Source organism: Arachis stenosperma, chromosome 5, assembly GCF_014773155.1.
Source record: "Arachis stenosperma cultivar V10309 chromosome 5, arast.V10309.gnm1.PFL2, whole genome shotgun sequence".
In the NCBI taxonomy this organism is placed as follows: Eukaryota; Viridiplantae; Streptophyta; class Magnoliopsida; order Fabales; family Fabaceae; genus Arachis; species Arachis stenosperma.
The window spans coordinates 112,954,377-112,964,404 of NC_080381.1; the positions used below are offsets into that span (position 1 = coordinate 112,954,377).

At 33.1% G+C, this 10,028-nt stretch overlaps 1 long non-coding RNA gene across 1 annotated transcript; it reads left to right on the forward strand.

Moving 5' to 3' along the window:
* Positions 1-1,878: 1,878 nt before the first annotated feature.
* Positions 1,879-5,798, forward strand: LOC130979629 (uncharacterized). Its single transcript, XR_009086690.1, has 4 exons — positions 1,879-2,630; positions 2,701-2,792; positions 2,905-3,018; positions 5,567-5,798. It is a non-coding gene; the product is annotated as an uncharacterized LOC130979629 (long non-coding RNA).
* The last annotated feature ends 4,230 nt before the right edge of the window (positions 5,799-10,028 follow it).

The following is a 10,028-nucleotide window of genomic DNA, read 5'->3' on the forward strand; positions in this document are numbered from 1 at the left end:
GTTCGTTTGTAACGCACCACTTATTTCCTTTACCAATTTATGAGCAAATTTTCTACCTCGGACCTTCTTTTCTAAATAGAGTTTAATTTTCTGTTTCGTCCTTGCTATAATTTTTATAAACATTTGTTTGAATATGAACTTTGAGAATTTTTGAACAATCATTTGATTTTTATTCCGAGTTTTATGATTGCTTTTGGTTAGGTTGTGCACCTAATTATCTTTCTAACATACTTGAGAAAATATTTTGGCTTTTAGCCAAACTTGTGTACATTTTGTTTTTAAAACTCTGCATAATCTACTTTAACATGAAGTTGAATTAGAGCGAAGCCACGTTATTGCTTTTGTTATTCTCTTGGAGAGTGTTTGTTACTTAACTTTTCTTCTAAATTGCGAAGTGATTTTTCTGCAAGTTTTTTTTTATTATTCTTTTGTGAACAGCGTATTCAGAAGTATTTTAATCGTGCTGTCAAGTTCTGAGCTTTGTCTTAAGTTTGAGATATTCTATTATATAACCTTCATACTTCTTTGACTCAGCTTGAATTTGTCCAAACTAATGCACTGATTTTCTTCCTATTGATCTTGTTGGATTCCTCTGATCGAAGTGTTATCTTTGAAGTTGTCAATCGATTTACTTCTAGCAAACTTCATTGCTCGAGCATCCTTGTTTATCTGGAATTGGATACATTCTCTCAAATCTATGAGTATTATCCTTGACATTTGTTTCTCCTTGCTAGAACCTTGTAGCCTTCTGAGTAGACTCGAGAATAGTTTTGATATCGCGTGTGACTTGTAGACATAGTAACGCGATGCGTTAGTTCTTTAAGACGTGATATATGTGTATGGAAGGTGAAGCGGTAGGTGTAAAACGTTATGAGTTGTGGGTGTTCTGTTCCTTGCGAACGAGTTTGCGGTTGTTAGGCTTATGATTGGCTATGAGGTTGTAAAATGATTGGTGGAGTTGGAGAATTGAAGTTCTGAAGTAGGAACGAGATTTGTCGGCGAATGTTGTAGCCGTTGTTTTATTACCAACCTATTTTGGTAACCTTTATGTCACATTGATTACCACCTTGTTTTGTGAATGCCTATCTTGGTTTGCGCCCTATTTTGTTACCTCAAATTTTTGTAAAGCCTTAAGATCATATGACCTTGTGCATTGAGCCTATCTTGTAACGTTTGCTTTGCAATCACACTCCTACCTTTGTATCTTTATGCATACGACCATCCAAGTATTTGAAAAACCGTATATATATGTTTATATGTTGAGATATTTTTGCTTCTCCTTAAATGTGTTTAAGGGTGAACTGTTATGAAATTCCTTTTGTTTTGTATCAATTTTCGAGGGCGAAAATTTTTATAAGGTGGGTAGAATGTAAGACCCAGAACTTTTAAAAAGTCTTATTATGATCAAGTCTCAAATCATATGGTTATTTATAGCCTTAATTTCAGAAATTATTTTAATAAAGGTAATTAAGGCAAGTTTTGATTTATTGGACTTGAGATGAGTTATGATTATTATCCAATTTTATAATTATTGGATTATTTTCTATATTTGAATTATAAAGTTGGTAGTTATGAAATAATAAAGATTTTATATGTTTTAGACTAAGTAACTAATATTTTAAATATTAGTACTGCTATTTTGGAAAATAAAAAAATTAAGTATATTATTTCTAATTTTGAATTTGGACATTTTATTGAAAATAATTTGTAAAATTAATGAGCAAATAGTATTTTCTATATACAATTAGTGTTGGGTTTAATTTGGGTTTCAATTACTACATATTCCCAATTTTTTTGAAATTACCAAAGTACCCTTAACCCTAATTTTTGAAATGAAACCCTAACCCTAAAAACCCTAACCCGACCCGGTTTCCCCATAGCTGCAGCAGCCTTCCCTTCCAACAGCAGCGGCAATACACGCAGTTTCCTTTAATTTCCATGAAAGAGAAAAAACTGAGGCAGAGAGGGAGATGGAGACTGAGTTGCAAAAGAGGAGAGGCGGAAGGAAGCTCATCGCGTTGCCATCGCCTCACCGTCGCGCCATCGCGCCATTGCCGCCGCTGGAGAAGCTTCACGCACCGCCGTCACTCCCTGGCGCCACCGCAGAAGCCGCCCTCGCCGATGCCATGAACCGCGGAAGAAGGAAGGAGGAGGGGAGCTCGTCCTCGCCGATCTGCCGCCGTCAGGGTCACCGCGTCGTCGTCCTTGCCAGCTCCGAACGAGAAGCACGATGGAGCTCCGTTTCTGCTTCCCGGGTCTGCCGTGAGTGAGCAACATTGGGAAAGAGGGAGCCGCTGCCGAGCTCATTCCTTCACCGCCCAGCCGCGTCCAGTCCACCGCCGGTTGTTGCTGCCATCGTCAACAATGGAGGAGAGGGAAAGAGTCAGATGCGCAGAGGAGGGAAAGCAGGATCTGAGGCTGAGCTGGGGTTCAACCACCGTGCCCACTCGTGCTCGCGCCGCCTCCGCCGGAGCTGCCGCCGTCAGAAAGGGGTTTCGACTGCTGCAGGTGTCGTTGCCGGAAAAGAGAGCTGCGTCTCTGTGATTCTGACCGCTGGGAGTAGTTCTGTGACTTCCGGGAGCTCCGCCGGAGCTTCTGGCTACTTTTGCCATCGTCGAAAAATTCTATCGGTAAGGGTTTTACGTTGGTTCTCCTTTCGTTGAGTTTCTGGGAACCTCATTGTCACTGTATATGGTTCAGGTCATCGTTGCCGCTTGAGGTGGCTGCCGGGCTGCCGCTGAACCGGTTCAGAGACCGTCGTTGCTCCGGTTCAGCCGTTCCTTCTTTGTTTGGTGAGCGTTTTCGATTTGAAAGCTCTCTAGTTATTATTCTGTCATCATACACTAAGGTTTTGCTGCATCAATTGCTATAAGATTGAGTTCGGTTGTTGTATGTTGCGATTAGAGTTGTTGAGACTGTTGCGAAAGTGGCTTGGAGCTGAGGTTTTGGTTGCCGTCAATTCGATTTGAGGCGAAAAAGACTTGATGAGTTATTTGGGTTATGGAATTGCGTTTTGAGGTAGGGGCGCTTTTCAAAAACTATGTTTTATGTATTGGAATTATTACATATGGATACTGATGTGAGATATTGTGTATTTGGTGATTGTATCTGCCTTATGTATTATTTGATTGACTAGAATGATTATGGATGTTGATTTGGCTGAATTGTTGTGCGGCTTGTGAAATGTAATATTTTGAAGTTGATTCTTTAAAGATTTGAAATCTGAGTTTAATCCGCTGAGGATTGATTTGGTTTGAGTTAATTGTTTTGATGATTTGAAAAGTCGAATGCACTTTCGAATTCAGCCTGGTTTACTTTAGTTGACTTGGTTTTGGACAAATGATTTGTTATTGAACCGTTTCTTTAAAGCTTTAGAAATGAGTTAACTCGGTTGATATTGATTTTATTTTAAAATAGTTTCCTTGAGATATGCCAATGAGACGACTGTTGGATTTAGCTTGATTTTGAATTGATTTTTGGATTCTGGACTGTTGAAAGGGATTGAGGAACGGTTTAGTTGGGACCCGAACCGGGTGGCAAAGTCCAAGTTTTAGGGGAGATGCTGCCGAAATTTCTATAAAATCCGAGGTTTTATTTGAAATGTTATTTGGAAAATTTTGAGTTTAATGCCTTTTCTATTTACTCGGAGGATTGTGAATTTAGGGCTTCTCTTATTATCTTTGCTTAGAATGATTATGAAAGCGATGAAGCTATGCTTTGAAAGAATTATTGAAAAAAAAAGAGAATCATGATTTCTCCTTGTTTTCTAAAAAGAATAGTATGTTTTTGGGTACAAGTTATTCGGAAGAGAATTTTGCCTTGGGGCTGTTTTAAAAGGTAAAACGGGTTTATGTTTTTCTCTATTAAACATAAAGAGTGTCCATTGGAAGAGTTTTTGTGATTTTAAAAGGAATTGGATTTCGATTGATGAACCTCATTATTTTGACGTTTTGAATAAGATTCAGAGTACCCTTTGAACTCTAGTTTAACACAACAAAAAATGATTCTCTTAGCAGTTTGAAACGCTTCAGATTTAATTATGGAATTGAAGCTGGTTTTGTTTAAGTAAAGGAAATGGCTTTGAAAAGAGTAATTGATTACATAACTCGGATTGACTTAGATCCTGTTTTATTACTCAATTCGGAAAGCCAATGTTTTAATGATTTTAAATGAATTTGGCGAACTGAGTTTTATTATTCTCCCCTAAAGACTTGGGACTCTACCGAGAAGCTTTTGTTATAAAATCTCATTGTTGGATGGGTGATTTTGAATACTTTGAATTAAATCCTTAACTTGTCATGGTTTTGGAAGTTTTGGAAAGAGAATGCCGAGAGTGGCTTTGTTTTAAAAATGGAACTCACTTTGAGTAAATTTGGCCTATGAGCCTGAGGTTATTTGAGAAATGAGATCTTTAAAGCCAATGCTGAAAAGAGTTGAAATTTGATTTCAAAGTGAAATGGCTTGAGAAAAGTGATTTATGGCTTAAATGCCGGTTTAATGAATTTGATGATGTTGAATAGTGGAAGTGCTGTTTTGTTATGGGCCGGAATGGCTATGTATGATTATGAATATTGGCTGGTTCTAGATTGAACCGTGAGCTGGAATGGCTGTGTATGATATTGATTTATGGCTGATTGCCGAATGAGTTATGGGCCGTATGGCTGACTATGAATTATGAATTTAAGCCGGATGGCTGAGATGGATGTTGATCCATGGTTGGAACTGAATGAATATATGCTTGAGATACCTGGGTAGTAGCAAGGGTTGTGGTTTGTCCCACTTGCTCCAGGTCAGAGACTGTGACGCCTGGGTAGTAGCGGTAGTAGTGGTGATTCCACTCGCTCCAGGTTGAGCTTTTAAACACCTGCCTGGGTAGTAGCCGCAGTAGTGGTTATTCCACTGGCTCTGGGTTGAGCGGGTAGTAGCATGGGGGTTGTAGCTTAAACTTACTTGCTCCGCGATGGGTGTTTCTGTCCATGGTTAGCTACCAGGACATGTCGGGTTGGCTATATAACCGACAGATGATATCATCAGCCACTAGGGACAGGCATGCATCATATGCATCTATTTGACATTGTTTGGGTGTGCATATTGTACGTGGTTTACCTTTGTGATTAACTGCTAATTGTTCTACTTGCTGTAATTGTTTGTTTGTGCTTGAACTTCCTATTTTTGTTTGCATCTGGGACTCTGTTGGATTGTGGTGATTGATTGATGGTTGGATTGTTTGGGCCTAGGACCGAGGTTGGAATGAGATGAACCGATGGTTGATTTCGGTTTTGTGTTTCTAGTTGGGAATAATATATGAAAGGCTACTTTGGTTCAGTATAGATAAACCATTTTGATAGGCTTTGATGTTTTGAGAATTGAACGGTTCCTCTTTCATAAAAGATTTCCGACTTTACTTTTATTCTAAACTGTTGTTTTTGAAAAGAGGCATAAGTCGGTTATTAATCACTGGTACGGTTTATCTTCATGTATCCTATTACAGTAATTCCCAAAAACCCTCTACTGAGAACCCTTTCGAGGATGATGTTCTCACCCCCCTACATTTTTCTCCTTTCAGGATATGGGCGCTGAAGTCACGAAGAGTTTATTTAATTGTTGTTGTGATGCTCTGTATTGTTTTAGTTATGTTTTATTGTACCCTCGCCTTTATCTTGATATATTCTGTAAGAGGGATAGGAATTGTATTGGTTAATGTTTGTAATATTTATATATATGTATGTATATATATGGATGTACTCTTTATGAGTTTTTGTAAGTTGTACGATATCTAAGGATGTACGTTATCGAATGAAGTATCTTGGGAACGATATTGTGGTAAAAAGTTTTAAAAAGGCTCATATTTTAGTATTAAATAGTATAAGTGTCGTCGTAATGTCCGAGCTATCAGAGTCGCGCAGCCGGAAGCGTGAGCTTTGGTAGTTAGGGTGTTACACTTTTCGTTTTCTCTTTCTCCTTCATCAAAATCACCAGAAAAAACGAAGAAACATTATTCAAGGTACTGTTTTACTGTTTTTCTAGATTTTTTTTAGATTGTCTCTGCCATATGCCTCATCCTTAACCAGCAAAACATTAAAAGATTTCAAGAAGAAATATACTATCTCCCTCCTATATTGGGTGTATTTCTTAAATCCTTTGGGTGTATTTTTTAAATCCTTTGGGTGTATTTCTATAACTGTTTGGGTGTATTTTTGTAATCGTTTGGGTGTATTTCTCAAGTTCCATCATCTTCAAAACAATTTGAAAGCTTGATTTTAAAAACCATCAAAATCGAAAAAACAGAAGGAGATCGAATGCAAAGAGAGAACGCACGAAGGAGATTGAACAAATTTGACAAAAAACTCGAAAAAGAAAACAAAGATGAAACACGCGAAGATGATTCAGTGACGCGTGTGTTAGATTTGGCCCAACTTATAAGACTTGTAAGCCAAAATCACTTGTATGTGTAGCACTCCTCAATCAATCCTTTATACAGTTTGGACTACAAATTCTCAATCATTAATCAAACTAAGAAAGTTATTCAAAAAATAAACTATCCTATATGCACAAAGTCCATTAGCCTAGAGTCACTACTAGTTTATTTTAATTCAGTTATCTCACTAAATAAGTTTTTTTTTTGAAATAATTTTTTTAATTTTTTTTAATAATTGAGAGAATAAAATATAATTTTTTATTATTAATTTTATAAGTAGAACAAAAAAAATATATAAAAAAACAATAAAAAATTAGATATTATATTTTATTTTTTCAAATTTTTTTAACAACTAAAAAGATTCATTCCCGTTTTCTTTGACTACCCTTAGCTGTCTTTTGGATGTTCTTTCATGGTCCTTTTTCTCATTATACAATACTAAGCATGACAAACTTTTAACTGGCAATACCAATATATCAGTAAAGGGACTGAAACACGTAAAAATTTTCCTAACATATATGGAAGGGTTGCCACTTTTTTATTTTTGATATTGGATTAGTGGTGGTGTATAACGGTACTATGGGAGTGTAGGGTGCTTGACGGGAGTGTGGCACCCAGAAATCGCTGGGTCCGATTTCATGGCTCCCAAAAATTTTTTTCATCTTGCCAAGAAATCGCTGAGTCCGATTTTCTTGTGTAAAAGAAATATCTGAAGTTAAGCATGAAATCGGTGGGTCCGATTTCCATGCATTGCCTTCCATGAACCACAAATCGGACAGTCCGATTTGTGTCCCTTTTCAGCTGCAATAAATCGGACCGTCCGATTACTTCTCTTCACCTGAACGCTGTCACACCGATGTAAAATTTCCCATAGTTCCATAACCCAGCATTACACCACAGTTGGTGTCATATAAAAAAAAATTAGCCAAGGGTTGCATGTTATGATATTTAAAATAATATTGGTGTAACTTATACCCGAAAAAATAATATTGGCCAAATAAGAAAATACAATGATGTCTTTAAGATATTAAAAGAAGTAATGCTATTTATCCAAATTTTTTATAAGTTAAATTTTATTACAAAATAGTTAAGTTCTAAAAATACACTCTAAGAAAAATTAGATTCTTTTAAAATAAACAATAGAAGGACGAATCTATATGATGAAAGTAATAAACAAAGATTTTTAAAAAATAAAATTTTTTAAAGACTAAAATATCCGATCTAAAATTCTTTAAATATCAATTTAGATATTTATTCATATACAATAAATAACCAAAAATCTAACACATAAAATTTTATTCAGTAAAAATAAATTATAAAAAAATATGTTATGAATAGCATTCCTATAAAAAAAATTAACAGTCATACTTTTATAATAAAAAAATATAAAATGATAATACAAAGTTTAAATTAATAATGTAAAAATCACCCTATGAAAAAAATCATAATACATTTGATTAAAAGAATTATATATATATATATATATATTATATGAAAATTTTGATCATAATATTAATGTATTTTTTTACAGAATTAATAAAAATATTATAATTACTCACAAACTAATACTTTATTAAATATATTGTAATTTGTCTAAATACTTTTTTCATAAAAATTAATTATTTTTTGGTAACATTTTGGTGTATTATTTTTTGTTTGGACTAAAAACACTATAATACAACAAACTAATATGATTCCAAGTATTATTATTTAGAAAATTTTACGATTTATTTTCAAATTAAGATCCTACGAAAATGATGAATTTTTTTCTATTTTACAAGTATGGTCAAACTTATTAGAAATATTAATATAATTAGTCAAAAAAAATATCTTGTAAATATTAATTTGCAAGAAATTATAGTATTATATATATATATATATATATATATATATATATATATATATATATATATATATATATATGCATTATGATTTTTATCATTGGAACGATTTTTACGTTTTTCATTTAAATTTTGTATTATGTTTAATATTTTATTATAAATTTATGAATGTTATTTTTTTAGAAATAATTTTTTAATATATATTTGTTTATTTTGTTTTATTTTTATTCGATAAAATTCAATATATTACATTTTTGGTTATTTATTCGTAAATCGTGTTAGACTAATAAATTTTATGTATAGTTTTAAAAATTTATTATTCTATTATTATTATTATTTATGTATTAATTAATAGTATTAAATTTAAAAGTAGTTAAATAATAGTAAAATAGCACAATTTTTGTAATAAAAGAAGATATAATAAACTTAATAATTTATGATAATAAAGTATGATTTATGAATAAATAGTACATTTATTACGTATCCTGTAACAATTTATATAAGTTATAAAAAAATATTTACGTGATGAATTTTAGTTTAAAACAATTTGAAAAATATAGATTTTTTTATTTTATTTTAGTAAAAGATCTAAATTATTTAATACATTTCTTTTTTAATCATCAAAACTATACATATTTATCTATCTTATATTTTAAAAATATATTTTAGAGGCCTGCTACACATATAAGTCTTTTTGGCTTATAAGTCTTACAAGTCCAATAAAACACATGCATTACACTTAATTAACGCATTATACATTTTCACATTCAAGAGTAAATAAAACGCATGTTATTCAACAACTTCCTGTTTCCAAAGCGCGCTACTCACCATGCATTATGAACGACTCTTCTTCTTCTTCCTCCATGAAAACAATTTTCTTGCCAAATTTGAAGATAGTGGAACTTCAGAAATTCACCCAAACGATTACAGAAACACACCCAACGATTACAGAAATACACCCAAAGGATTATAGAAATACACCCAAACGGTTACAGGAATTCACCCAATGATTATAGAAATACACCCAAAGAATTACAGAAATACACCCAAAGGATTACAAAAATACACCAAAAGGATTTAAGAAATACACCCAAAATTCGTTGAAGTGCACCTTATGCATATTTTAGAACTCTTTCTCTTTCTCCTCCTCATCTTCTGCTTCTTCTTTTTCTTCAAAAATGATTTCAGAGTTTGATGTAAAAAAAAATGGAAATCGAGAATAACGAAGAAAGAAAATAGAGAGAAAAGCACGTAAATGAAGAAGAAGAACAGAAAGAGGAAGAAGAACGTGCAGCAAGAAGAAGAAGAAGGAGAAAGAAAAGGTAAGAAACGAAAGAAAAGAAGAAGAAGAGGAAGAGGAAGAAGAAGAAGAACGTAGACCTTGCATCGCGTTTTTGGGGTTTATTCGTTAATTAACTTGTAAAGCATACAAGCCCTAATGACTTGTATGCAGAACTTTTCTCTATATTTTAATAGTGTAATACTAATTTTTTTATTTTTTATTATATTTAATATGTTGAAAATATAAAAAAATTAATATATTGAATGTAAGTTTGTGGCCCAGAAAATAAAGAATTGCTACATAACTTTTCAAGCCAATATCCATGTGTTTTAGTTGGTTATTTTAGAAAAATTAACAATTCAATTAGGGTTATTTGGTCGTTACAATAGTTACTAAATGACAAAAATAAAATTAACAATCTTTTAATACCAATGAACATCATATTCCAATATTTGTCAGTGAACATTTGATAATTTTCCTAACTTTT